This window comes from Myotis yumanensis, unplaced genomic scaffold (genome assembly GCF_028538775.1).
Source record: "Myotis yumanensis isolate MYYU_CA2020_CCGP unplaced genomic scaffold, mMyoYum1.0.hap1 SCAF_13, whole genome shotgun sequence".
NCBI classification, from domain to species: domain Eukaryota; kingdom Metazoa; phylum Chordata; class Mammalia; order Chiroptera; family Vespertilionidae; genus Myotis; species Myotis yumanensis.
Window position 1 is genome coordinate 4,390,493 of NW_027223764.1, and position 13,977 is coordinate 4,404,469.

Sequence of the window (13,977 nt, forward strand, 5' to 3'; positions counted from 1 at the left end):
GTAAGCGAGTACTGCACCCAACCTGCACCCACCCTCCCCGGCTGGTGTGGCTCTGTGGTTGCACTCGACCTGTGAACCAGGAGGGCACCGTTCCATTCCTGGTCAGGGTACAGGCCTGGGTCGTGGGCTCCATCCCCAGTAAGGAGTGTGCAGAAAGCAGCCAATCAATGATTCTCTCTCATGATTGATGTTTCTGTCTCTCTCTCCTTCTCCCTTCCTCTCTGGAAAAAATTATATATAGGGATATATATCCTATATAATAAAACCCTAATATGGAAATCAACTAAACAGCGGAACCACTGGCAGAACGACCAGTTGCTATGATGTGCAATGACCACCAGGGGGCAGATGCTCAACGCAGGAGCTGCCCCCAGTCGGGGCTGGTGAGTGGGTGGCGCCAGGCCGCCAGCCAAGGCGGGTGCGAGCACGGGCTCCCCGATCGCCTCGCCCGCTGGTTGCCCCACAGATTGGCCCTGATTGCCAGCCAGGCCTAAGGACCCTACCCGTGCATGAATTTCGTGCACCGGGCCTCTAGTGTATATATATAAATGTAGCCATTTTAAACAGGTTCAATAGGATAATTAAGAATCATCTTCCTAGAATCAGAAAGAAAGGGGTTATTGATCACTGTACTGTGTCCATTCTAGGCCTTGGGGCTGAAGCCAGGCAGGATTTTGGGGGGCACTCAGAATCCTCATTTGGGAAAACTTCAATTTCCTTGGATCCTTCTAGTGGAGTTCTGGGGTCCAACCCTGCAGGGCCAGAATTTTCAGAAGAGGCAGGTGCTGCCTCTGTTGGCTGGTTGGCTTGACAGACACATCCCCAAGTTTCAAAGGCATTCTTCTGTATTTTCTCCCAGAAGCTATATTCCTTAAGCTTTTATGTTTGGGCCTGTGATCCATTTTGAATTAATTTTCATGTACAGCTGCGATAAGGGTTGAGGGCTCTATTCTCGTGTGAATATCCAGTTGTTCCAACAGCGTTTGCTGTAAAGATGATTCCTTTCGCATCAGATTGCTCTGCGCCTGTGTTGAATTCCTCTTGCCCTCTGCTTGCTGCCACTGATTTATTTGTCGGCACTTGACGCCGCCTTGATTTCCTGTGGCTTTGTAGTGAGTCCTGAAGTCAGGCCGTTCAGCCCTCCAACTTTGTTCTGCTTTTCCAAAATTGCTTTGGCATTTTTAGAAACCTATCATTTCCGTACACATTTTAGAACCAGCTTGTGAATTTTTACATAAAAGCCAGCTGTGCTTTTGATTGGGATTATGTTCCAATTGGGGGGAACTGATAGCTTAATGGTATTGAGTGTTCAATATCATTTGCTTACCTCTTAATGTCTCTCAGTAATAGTTTATGGTGTCTGGTGAACAGGTGTCGTATGCAGTTATTGACTTTATTGCTAAGTATCTTGTTTTTGATACTGTTGCAAAAGGAACTTTAAAAATTTCATTTTCCAATTGGTTTTTGCTAGTATATAAAATAGCAACCTATTTTTTATATTTTATTTATCTATTTTTAAATCCTCACCTGAGGGTATTTTTTCTTTTCTTTCTTTCTTTTTCTTTTTAAATAGAGAAGAGGGAGGGAGGAAGGAGGGAGAGAGAAAGAGAGAAACATTGATGTGAGAGAGACACATCAATTGGTTGCCTCCCATACTTCCCCTGACCAGGGCAGGATATTGAGCCTGCAACTGAGGTACATGCCCCTGACCAGGAATCGAACCTGTGCCCCCTTGGTCTGCAGGGCAACACTCTAACCACTGAGCAACCCAGCTAGGGCCTATTGTTATATTTTAAACATGTGTTCTGTGACCTTGCTAATTCACTGGTTAGTTGTAATTGTTTCATAAATTCCCCTAAAATCTTCTAGTAAACAGTGGGGTTATGTACAAATAGGTAGTTTCACTTCTTCTTTACTGATCTCTGCCCCATGAGCTTGGTTTTTTTTCTTCTTCTTGGTTATTATCATGGCTAGGACCTCCAGTGCAATATGGAGCATAAGCAACGAGAGTAGACTTCCTTGCGTCATGCCCAGCATTCAGGGGAGAGCACTCAGTCTTTCGACATTCAGTATGGCTTCAGCTGTAGGTTTTCTGTAGATCTCTTTAGCAGACTAAAGATGTTCCTTTGTAATCCTGGTTTTCCTGGGATTTAAAAATAAATCACATATAGTTGTTGGACTTTGTCAAATGGTAAAATGCTTTTTGTTACCTATTGAAATAATTATATGATTTTCTTTTATTCTGTTAATAATGAACCATATTTAGGCTTTTCAGGTGTTAAACCAACCTTGCATTCCTGAGATAATTCTCACATGTTCATGTGACTTTCTTTATAAATTGCTGGATTATATTTGCTAAAGTTTTGTTAAGGAAATTCGCCTTTCTGTTCATGAGGTACTTTTTCTCTAGTTCTCTTGTATTGCAATAAGTTTTCAGGCCGTTGTATTACAATGATGCTGGGCTTCTAAGGAGTTTGTGTAAGTTTCTGAAAGAGTGGTGTTATTTTCTTCTTTAACAGATATAGGGCTATTCGGATTTTCTCTCTGCTCTTGTGTCAAGTTTGTGTATGTCTCATGGACCGTGTTCATTTCACCTAAGTTGTCCCATTTTCCCACAGTTACTCAAACACCCCCTTATTTTCTGCTGAGCGCCTGTGGGTTTTGGAGCCACGCTCTGTCCTTTATTCCCGACATCGATATTTGTCTTCTTTCCCTTGTTTTCTTTCACAGCACAGCCGGGTTTGCCGATCTTGTTGATCTGTTTGTTTTCTTGTTTCATTGATTTATGTGTTATCTTTATTCTTTCGTTCCTTCCACTTAATTTAGGTTTAATTTGCTCTTCTTTTACTATGTTCTGGAGTTATGCACTAGTTCATTAATGTTTTGACAGTCTTTTTTCTGTTTGTTAATGTAAACATTTAAAGTTATAAATCTCTCTCTAAGCACAACATGAGCTTATAAATTTCTCTCTAAACACATCCCCAAAGTCACATTTTGTATTTTTATTATCGTTCAATTTGAATATTTTCTAAATTTCCCTTGTGTACTCTTCTGAGTCATGGATTACTTAGAAGCATGTTGTTTAATTTTCACACATTAACATTTTTGAGATATCATATAAGGAGTAGTTATAATTAATATAATTAAAATAGTATATTAATTAATAATGTAAAATTAAAAAGTATGTTTTAATTTTCAGTCACTGTTTTTTGAGATATCATAAAGATTGACTATAATTAAAATAAGTACTAATATAATTCATTAATAATATAATACATTAATATAATTAATTTCTAAATTAATTCCACTTTTGTCAGAGAATATACTTTACATCATTTAATCCTTTTATATTTAATGAGCCTCATTTTATTGGCCTACGTGTGGTGTAGCTTGGTGGAGGTGCCGTGTGGACTTGCAGAGGATATGCGTTATGCAGGTTTTGGGTGCAGTAAAGAGTATTCTGTAGCTTTTCTCGTTTGTATCTCTTTGTTCTGTTAGTTGATGAGGGAAGGATGTTAAACTCTTCAACAGTATCGTGGAGCTGTCTGTTTATCCTTTCACTTGTAGCGGGGTTTGCTCCATGGAGGGTGATGCTCTGTTGGGTGTCATGTATGGCCCATGTATGATGGCTGCGTCCCGTGTCTCCTCAGGCGGGTGACTTTGAGTCGTACCCTCTGCCTTGTGAGTGAGCGCTGCGGAGACGGGATTCTGCTCTGGGCCTCGGAGAGCACATCTTTTCTCCTCTAAGCAGGTGGTATAGGAGGCTCAGCTCAGCCTGCAAACCCGCCTCGGCGGTGGGTGTAGCTGAGTCCAGTTCAGTCCTTCCTGCCCCAGCAGGACTGCGTGTGGGTGCCCCGACAGCCAGGATCTGGGGCGCTTGTGCACGGAGTCTGCGCCCCACCCTGCTCTCTCCTCACAGCATTTCCTGTTCATTCTCCAGGGGTTGGAGGGTCCTCCTCTCTCCGGTCTTTACACTATGGAAGTGAGGCTGCCTGAGGGCTCAGGCCTGGCCTGCTTTCAGACCGAGGTGGGGGGGGGATGCACCCCTGCTGGTCCCTTCCTCCCAGGTCTCCCCCCGCCAGGGCCCGCCTCCTCAGTCACTCCTGTGGCCTTCAGAATAATCATAGTTGTCCGGAGTTTTTAATTGTCATCTCTGGGAGGGCTGACCCCACGGAGCTCTCTGTCCATAACCAGATGTGGAGTAATCCATCTGCTTTCTGTTTTCCCACATTTTGCTGCTGTCGACTTAAATACTGTGATCCTGTCCTTAAGAACCTGTTATTTTCATCCCTTGGCTATTATTTTGGTGGGATTTTGTAGGCAGCCGCTGTCAATGCATTTATTGAAGCCAGCACTCTAACCCAGTCTGGACTGTTTTCTCTCTTCTGTGTTATTTCCGAAACATTTCTGGGTTAAAGGCATAAGCGCTTCCACGGCCTGTGGTAGTGCTGACCATCCGACCGTGTTGTCCGGTCTCCCCCGCAGGAATGGAGCCTGCTCAGATGGTCGCCCTGGCTCCCCCGGGCTCTCTGGTGGCCCGGAGGCCCATGGTGATGGCCAGGGTGCAGCAGGAATGGGGGTCCCTGGGCAGAACTCCTGGAGGGAGGGCCTTTTCCAGCCGAAGGAACCAACGAGGTTTCCTGACATTCTTGATTGACCTAAGACTGCATGTCCTTGGCAATAGTGAACTCTCTCCCTGGGTTGGACTTCCAGAACCGGAGCAGAGCGGTGTGTGCCACTTTCAGCCACCAGGCGGTTCTGGTATAGCAGCCCCCAGACGCTCATGTGTTTCCAGATGCAGGTAAACAAGGGAGGAGCCTGCAGGTGCTGGGCATGCAGCCACGGGTTCCGGAGGGGACCCGAGACACCTCGGCACGTGGCTGGGCTGCCAGCCTGGGCCCGGCCGCAGGTCTGACCTCAGGAGGCCCCGGGTGGCTTGCAGAAGCAGCTGCCGAGGTCAGAGGGCAAAGGCTCAGGCCTGGCTCCTCCTTGCTCTGCATCTGGGTTTGAGGTGTCCACACCGGCGGCGTCTGCATCTTCAGACGGAGCAGCGAGGCTTGCTGGTCAGGATGTTACTCTCCCAATCCAGGCTGGGGGTGGGGGTGGGGCGGATGGAAAGTATGACCAGGACCTAGACATGCAGTTGAACACAGAGGGAGCATCCCAGCGATTACGGCATTAAAGTTCCTCTGAGCTGGTGTGGCTCAGCGGCTGAGCATCGACCCATGAACAAGGACCATGGCTCGCGAGCCACATGTGGCTCTTTGGCCCCTCTAGTGTGGATCTTCCACAAAATACCACGTGTGGGCGTGCACGTACAGTGCGATTGAAACTTTGCGGCCCATGTGCAGAAGTCGGTATTTTGTGGAAGAGCCCGTATTTTGTGGAAGATCCACACTCAAGGGGCCAAAGAGCCACATGTGGCTCGTGAGCCGCGGTTTGCCAAGCTGCAGTTTGCCAACCACTGAACTAGGAGGTCATGGTTCGATTCCCAGTCAGGGCACATGCCCGGGGTGTGGGCTCCATCCCCAGCATGGGGTTTGCAGGATTCCCTCTCATCATTGATGTTTCCACCCCTCTCTCCCTCTCCCTTCCTCTCTGAAATCAATAAAAAATATTTAAAAAAAAATTCCACTTCACCGTCACTTCCTGAACCCGTCGCACCTGCGCGGGCTTAAACGGACAGGATTTATTTCTCTGTCGTTGACACCGCCCAGGAGGAGGAATTCTCTGCCGACACTTCTCCATCCCGCGGACACGGAACCACAGTAAACAGAGTTTGTGCCATCTCTTTATGCAAAACACTAGGTTTATTGCTCCCCGAGATTACGGGCTGCCGTGCGCGCCTGCTTTGCTGGTCTATTGAGTAGCACAGGGAGGAATGTGTACTTAATGATACGGTATAAACTTGAGAGCTCAGTTCTTATCACAATATTGTTATGGTCAATCTAAGCCTAATATCCTTTTTCATAGCGTTTTCTCCTGTCCTAAATCTTCCCTCTGGAAAGCAATAATCGGAGGCCATCAGCAGAGCTTATGAGAAAATGGCCCTGCTGACAACCGCCCTGAGCGCCAGCGCAGCGCACGGCTCCCTCGGCGGGGCACCGGGGCATGTCGCAAGGATCCCGGGCTCAGCAGCCCCGCCCGGGGTCCCTACGTGAGCCGTTCGCTCCGTGCGTGAGCCGGCCAGCTCCGACTGCCAGCCACCTGACGGCCTGCCTCCTGACCCTCAGATCCCGTCTGCGTGGCGGTGGCAGAGCTGTGCGAGCAGGCGTGTTTCACGTGTGTTCCCGTCACGCTGGGGCCTGGTCACCTGAATTCTGTTCTCTCTCCAAGTGCAGGACTCCGAGTACCTGTCCCTCATGGAGCCCTGGGCGCTGCCCTTCAGGCACACACAGCGTCCAGCCATCCTCCGTCCAAGGAGGTTCCTTGCCTTCTCCTGGTCACCAGACTACCAACCCCCACCCGGGCCTTCGAGAACACTGGGCTACAGTTCCCCCTTCCCTCGGCGGCACCTTGCTCCTCCCTGCAGCCCCTGGCGATGAGTAGGGTCGGCCCGTCATGGGCCCGGGCAGCGACTGGGCAGTCAGCCGGCCAGTTTCGCTGAGCTGGAAGTTCGTGCATCTTTACATTGGGAGTTTTTAAAACCTTGCAATGAAGTGATTTGGCCTTTGGTTCTGGAATTTGCTGCCATAACCTTATTATCTGCCAAGGAGGCGGCACGCTGGGCTGGCCCTGCCTGACGGGTGCAGGGGATGAGCGATGGGTTATGGCCGAGGCGACGGTGTGCGGCGCGCAGGTCTGACCTGCAGCATTAAACACGCTCCTCTGACAGCCGGGGGCGGGGCCGCTCCGGAACGTGCGCCGTCCCCTGGGGAGGACCAATGCGGAGTCCAATAAAACGGATGAGGAGGCCCAGGTGCGGTCATCGACCTTTTCAAGGAGAATTGCTGTGTGGACTGCGGTCCATCAGCTGCAAAGTGTGGGTCCCTGACCTTTTCTTAAGAAAGGATCCCATTTATTTCCCATTTCACGGAGTCCACATGCTGAAGTAGCTTCACTAGTCGCCTCCCCTCTGAACACACACACATGAGCACACACGTGCACACACACACACACACGAGCACACACGTGCACACATGCAGGCACACAGCTCCTGCCAGGCTATAATGTCCCTGTCCCCCTACCAAGCAGAGCCTCCTCTGTCTGCTGGTCACAGCCTTTGTCACCGTCGACCACAACCAGCGCACCCACCACGGGGATTTAGTGAGGGGAGCTTGGGGGTCCCTGCCCCTGCAGGAGCGGGCTTTCTGCAGCTCTGGAAGGGTGCCGGGGGCCCTGTTTTCTGTGCAGGAGCTGGGGACCCAGGTGGGAGCCTTGGGTTGGGTGATCTCCACGGCAGAGTTGCTGATTCAGGCAATAAAATGAGAGGAGCCCAAATTTGCATGGGACGTACTTCTACTGAAAAACTCAAATTCAGGTGGGCGCCTGCCTTTCTTCTGTAACCCACTGTGAGCCCTTCCTGCTGGCCATTCCGTGACACCTGCTCTCTGCCGGGGAAGAGGGTGGGGTGCGGAGTAATTTCGGGCGGTGAGAAGTCTGTGTGACACTATAACGACGGGCACATGCCGTCACACGTTTGTCCACACCCACAGCATGGCGACAGGGTGAACGCCGATGTAGACGATGCACTGTGGGTGAGCACGGTGTGTCCGTGTGGGTTCATCAACGGTAGCCAACGCAGAACTCCACTCCGCTGGGGAGCAGGTGGGGGTGGAGGGTGTGCAGGTGTGGGAGCTGGTGGGGGTGGAGGGTGTGCAGGTGTGGGAGCTGGTGGGGGTGGAGGGGTGCAGGTGTGGGAGCAGGAACAGCTCTGTGCCTTCCATTCAGTTTCGCTGTGAACCTGTATCTGCTCTAAAAACAAAGTTATTAAAAAAAGTTAAAAACAGCTGTACTGGGGTACTCCAGAGAGACAGACCAGTAGGGATGATAGATAGATAGATACCGATTGATTTCAAGGAATTGGCTCATGTGATTGTGGAGGCTGGCAAGGCCCAGGCTGGAGACCCGGTGGGGCTGGGGGTGCAGCTGGTGTCTGAGGGCCGTCTGCATGCAGGGTTCCCCTTCCCCAGGCACCTCGGGCTTCTCTTAAGGCCTCAACGGACTGGGTGAGGCTCCCGCAGAGTAGGACGTGCCACCCACTTCACTCAGAGCTGCTGACCTGAACCCCAGTCTCCTCTGAGGTCCCCCTTCACAGTGGCCTAGATTGGCGTTTGGCCGGGTGTCGGGGCCCCGCAGCCCAGACAAGCTGACGTGAAAGGAACCATCGCAGTCTACAATGTAGCACCTCCCTGTACAGCGTGAGTTCAGAAAAGTGGGAGTGGCCTTTGCATGTTTTTTCAAGTGAGAACTTCTTTTTTCTGATCGTCGAGGCAATAGCACACCCTCATGTATTTAGCCATGAACCAGAGTGAAGTGTAGGGAGGTAAGAGGAGTCAAAAGCCATTCCCATCTTTCTCTCCCCGGAGGAGCCACTGTCCACATCTCTCTAAGCAAACAGGCCTGCATGCGTGTGCACACGCAAACATGCTCACAAAGGGGATGGTGCGCAGCTGTGGCCTCCCGTGTCCTCCCATGTCCTCCCAGACACCCTGGGCCTCTGGGTGAACGTGGGTGTCTGTCTCTCCTACGGTGGCTTCTGTAGTGTCAGAACCCACAGATCATCATCGATGCGACCGGCCGCGTGACCGTGGGGTGTAGGCTGGTGCCCTGTGGTTTGAACATGTTTTGCACAGTTGCCCACTGATCTGCCTGGGGCAGACTTCCTGGAGAGGGATGTCTGGCCTCGAGGGTCCAAGGGCCAGATTTGGGCTCCTGCTCAACGGGCTGGTGGTCTCACCAAGCAGGTCTCCGTCCTGTTAGGAGAACACTTTTATTCTTCAAAATAGTAAATATTTTATTGTTATAGGAATGATCATATAGACTATCATAAACTTTTAATTTAATGTTGATGTCTTATTTTAAATCTTAAAATCTTTAACACAATGAAGTTCTTAATTTTCAAGTTGCCTGTTACTAAATGACCTTACTTTACAAGTTTCTCTGCTCCCCACTCCTTCCTGTAGGTCATAAATTGCAGTGTGAACGGCCGTCTCTGATTTGGGAAACATAACCGCCAAGGGATGATGGGATCCCAGGGTCTCAGGAGCCCAGCGGCCGCCCTTCATTGCTGAAGGCGAGGTGGGCGTGGCTGCCTTAAGGATGACAGCCTCAAGTCAGTGATCAGAACATTCTGGCCTGCAGGGGCCTGTGGTGTTGGCTAGCTGATCACGGCGTCTCTAAAGTGAAATACTGGTAAATAGTTTACTAAATTTTCACTTGATCCATAAACGTTTAAGTGAAAGATTTCTAGGCCAAGTGAACCGAACTCCAACTTGAATCATGAAAGAGCCGACAGCCCCCTTGAATGGTGGGGGAGATGCATCCTTACAGGAGGGGCCCAGGAGCACACTTTTAACTATTTGCGATCTTGTATGTGGGAAGGGCTGTCTGCATTGCTGCTCTTATACCCGAGTCCTTGAAATACACCCGTCGTTCTCCTCGAGGTTTTAAAGCCTTCGCCTCTGTGTGAGGCCTGTCCCGGGTAGAACAGAAGAAAGAAGGGAGAATGAGGTTCCTTTATCAGAACACAGGACGGGCGTGTGTGTTACCTTCGGAGGCGAGGGCCACAGCGGTGACCGCGCGGGAAGGAAGGTCTGGAGGGAACACGGGACAGGCCCGTTAGCTGGCGGCACTGTTGACACCAAGACGGTGGCCTTCACCGGGAAGTACAAATCCGGTGACTACCGATGCCTCTTCAATCAAGATGGTGTCTGCACCTGGGGTGCTGGGAAATGTGAGAAGCGGCCAGCAGTGGGCGGTTGGGAAACGGGGTGGACAGGATTTACGATCTCAGCCCTGAGAGGAGCAGGCAGGCCGCGAAGGAGAGGAGTTGAAGGGCATTTAATCTGAACAGAGCTCTCCCCGCAGCGAAGGCGTTCCCTGGGCGGAGATGGCTGCTGGTGGGGCAGACAGATGCTTCGGGTCCTCCCAGTGCAGGATCCTAACACACACGCTCAGTCTCACTGCGACGGAGACGGGCCTGCTCCTCTGCAGAGGGGGAGGCGGGGGCAGGCGTCCAGGGGCCTTGTCTGCCCACTCCACACGGGGGCCTGGTCACACTGGCACCCTTGACCCGTGTGGGGGGGCCTTTCAGACCCCTGAGGCCTTGTCCCCAGGTCCTGCCTGTGTGGGGCGACCGCCTGTGCCCTGAGGTGCATCATAGTGAGGTCCTGGGTCCCGCAATGGATCCCGCCCCCTGTGTCCCATCTGTGGGGCGTTTAACCCAAGTACAGAGCCCAGTGTGCAACCCCTTCGCGGGCACCGTTCTCTGCACTGACGTTGTCAGACTCAGCTTGCATTTCAACGACGGGTGCTTCCGTCAGGAACGTGGCCTTCTCTCTGGGTTAACCCCGAGTCTCTGGTAGTTTTCTGAAAACTAAATTTTTAGTGTTCTATTTTGTTTTTTTTCAACAAATTGCCTGAAATCTTTTGCAAAGTTGTGTTTTATTGTGAAAAGATTTAAAATGTTGGCGCCTGGCATTATCTCTTTTCTACAGACCGTTCTGTCTTAATTACTCCGGCAAATTTAGAGAGAATCCTTCGCCATGGGGGCCATTTATTTCCACGTTTTTGTCACCCAGAGGTATTTACACAATTCATTGTGGCAGGGACTGGGGGGTTGGCGGGGGGGGGGGTGGGGGGGTGGGGGGGGAGACAGGCTGTCGCTGGCATCTCTCAGATGGAACCATGCTGAAGAGCCTGCTCCGCTCAGCAGCTGGGTTGCACCCGCGTCTCCCAGACCATGAGGTGCAGCCGTCGCAGCAGCTGGGAGGAGACCTCAAGCCCACCTCCCTCACCTGGACGCAGCCCTCAGGCTACTTCATTCAACATGAGAAACGCTGGGACAAACGCAGAACTGGGCGGGACAGCAGGTGAGCGGTGTGGACCTCGCGGTCCTGGGCCAGCGGGAAGGGGCGCCGTCCTCCCCACCTGGAGCACAGGCCGCCGAACAGGGTCAAGTCCTGTAGGGGCTCTGCCCGGGGAGGGTCTGCACGGGGTCTGGGAGGGCCCTGCCTGTGTCGGGTGGGGGAGAACGGCTTCTCCGTAGTCCTCCACCGACGTCTGCTTGTAGACACATCCCTCGGGTCCCTCGTGGCTTCCGCCTCCTCACAGCCTTTTGCCCGTGTGTCTGAATCCGAGGTTCCTCTCCTTCCTCTTGTAAAGACACCCTGAACCCAGGGTCTTCTCATCTTGAGGTCTTTCATTCCACCTGCAAAGACCCTATTTCCAAACGCAGTCACATTTACAGGCCCGGGGGTAGGACATGCATAATCTTCTGGGGCCACTGTTTAACCCCTCACATCTTCCCTTGATCTGCTTTCAGATCTGCTTTCAGGCAGAGGGGATTCCTGGCCTGGCTGGGGGAGCGGGTGGTGGTGGAGGCTCTGACCCCACATTGCGTGTTTCAGGGAGGGGATGCGAGGCAGGCAGACCGTCTGGTGACACCCCAGAGTGTGGTGACCTCCGTGTGCATCCTGGCTGCCTCAACACACAGTTACCTTCTATTTAATGCTAATGTAACAGCCCCGCAGCCAAGCTTCCTGCTGCCGGGGGTTTGGCCTCTTTCTCACGCTCTCTGCACGTCTCCACCTCCCCAAGTCTCTCTCTCTCCATCCTTGGAAGCTGAGGCCTGCAGAGTGGGGTGTGGGAAGGAAATACTAGGTTATTACATCTTAGACCAGTGGCGCAGTGCATGGATTCGTACACATTGAAACAAATTAATTAGAAGAAATATTTTAATATTGCTATTCGCCCTTTCTCTGTAATAGAAGTGTCAACCAAATTCACGATTGACAATGACAGATCAAAACACATGCGTGCGATTGGCATCAGCGAGTGCTTTCTATGTATCGCGCATGCGTGAGTCAACGTTTATTTTTAAATTGTCAGTGTGCATCCTATGTACCGGCTGATTGGTTGATTGGATGGTCGGATGGATGTATGGTCGGTCACGTAGCCTTTTATACATATGGATGATTACTTAAAGGGTTATTATAATTATTTTCTATTTAAAATAGTTAATATTCAAACGAATTAACATTTTCTAGCAAGGATGGAGCTGGACCCCCTCACAGGTGTCTCTGTCGGACAATGGCACCGCACCTGCTCTCCGGGCGGGAGCTCACAAGGCAGTTGGGGAGGCAGAGGGGCCTCAGCCGTGTTTGCTCCCTGCAGACGAGGGAGTCTTGCATTTAAAGGAAATCATCTCCTTTAAAAAGTGGACTGAACAGAGCCCCGAGCAGAATATGTGGCTGTGGACGTGGCTAACAGAGCAAATAACAGACGAAGCCTTGTGTCCAGGGCAGCCGTGGGTAAACCACGGCCCGTTTGAAATGAATAAAACTAAAAGAAAAAAAGACCGTACCCTTTTATGTAATGATGTTTACTTTGAATTTATATTAGTTCACACAAACACTCCATCCATGCTTTTGTTCCGGCCTCCGGTCCAGTTTAAGAACCCATTGTGGCCCTCGAGTCAAAAAGTTTGCCCACCCCTGGTCCAGGGCCAGCTCTCCATCAGCCACGTCAAGTAGTTAATCAGCCAGTGAAGCCAGAGGATCGAACCGGGCGAGACAAGAGGAAGGTGCACAGAGGATTTGAAATGATTGAGAAGGCTGCATGAGCTATGGATTTGTGCCCCTATTAATTTTCAAAGGGAACGGAATTGAGAGTTAGTTTCCATAGACTCAGACGCACCCGTCGGCGATCAGTAGGTGTGTTTTGACAGTTGCCCTGTGATCACCGCCCTGATGAAGACACGGAGGATTTCTCGTCTCCGGAGTCCCTTCCTGCCTCCTCCCTCCCCACTCCCAGCCCCAGGCAAACACCGTCTGCTTTCTGTTACTGAAGATGCATCCCACAACAAACGGAATTGCACACTTTGTCTTCCTTAGTGTGTCTGGTTCCTTAGCTCAGCAGAATGATTTCGAAGGTGCGTTCATGTTGTGTGTGTGTCGGTAAATAAATTCGTTTTTATCGCCGAGTAGCGCTCTGGTGGCTGGCTGCACCACAGCGGCTCACACACTCGTCTGCTGATGCCAGTTTGGGCTGTCTCTGTGGAAAGATGTCTGTGGGTCCCCTCTCACCAAGCACAGCTGAGACACACCCCCACAGGCGAAGGGCTCAGTCCCCCCCCCCCCCCCGATGCCTCCACGTCAGATGCAAGTCCAGGTCGTCACCTGGGCTTCTGCCCGACCATAGATCGGAGGCTACGGCAGCTGGCAGAACAGTCGCTCACTAGTTACAGGGTTATTGTACGCGAGTACAATTTAGGAGCAGCCAGAGGAGAGGAAGGCAGGGGCCCCGCATGTGGGAAAGGACCGGAGCTTCTACATCCTCCCTGGGCCTTTCTCCCAGCACCTTGCCCTGGTCACCACCCCAAAGCTCTCTGAACCCCTACTTTGGGGCTTGTATGGAGACCTCGGGACGGAGGCATGGCCGATGAAATCGTTAGCCCATTGGTCCTTTCCCCCTCTCCTGAGGTGGGTGGAGGCGGGACTGAAAGTCCCACCCCCTGCCGACCAGGTGAGTTCTCTGGCTGCCTGCTGCCATCCTGAGGTGGCCCAGGAGCCACCAGTCCCCAGTCACCTCATTAACACGCACGAAGACACCTATTACTCGGAGGGTGCCGGGGGTTTTCAGACGTGTGTTTTTCTGAAAATGGAAGTTTTATTTCTGACGAAGTTTAGTTTTCTTTTTGGTTCAGTGTTTTGGGTTCTAAGAAAACCTCTCTGAAGGTCTCAAAGATTTTCTTTCAGGTTTTCTTCTAGAGGTTTTATAATTTTGGCTTTTACGTTTAGGGCTATTGTATTTATT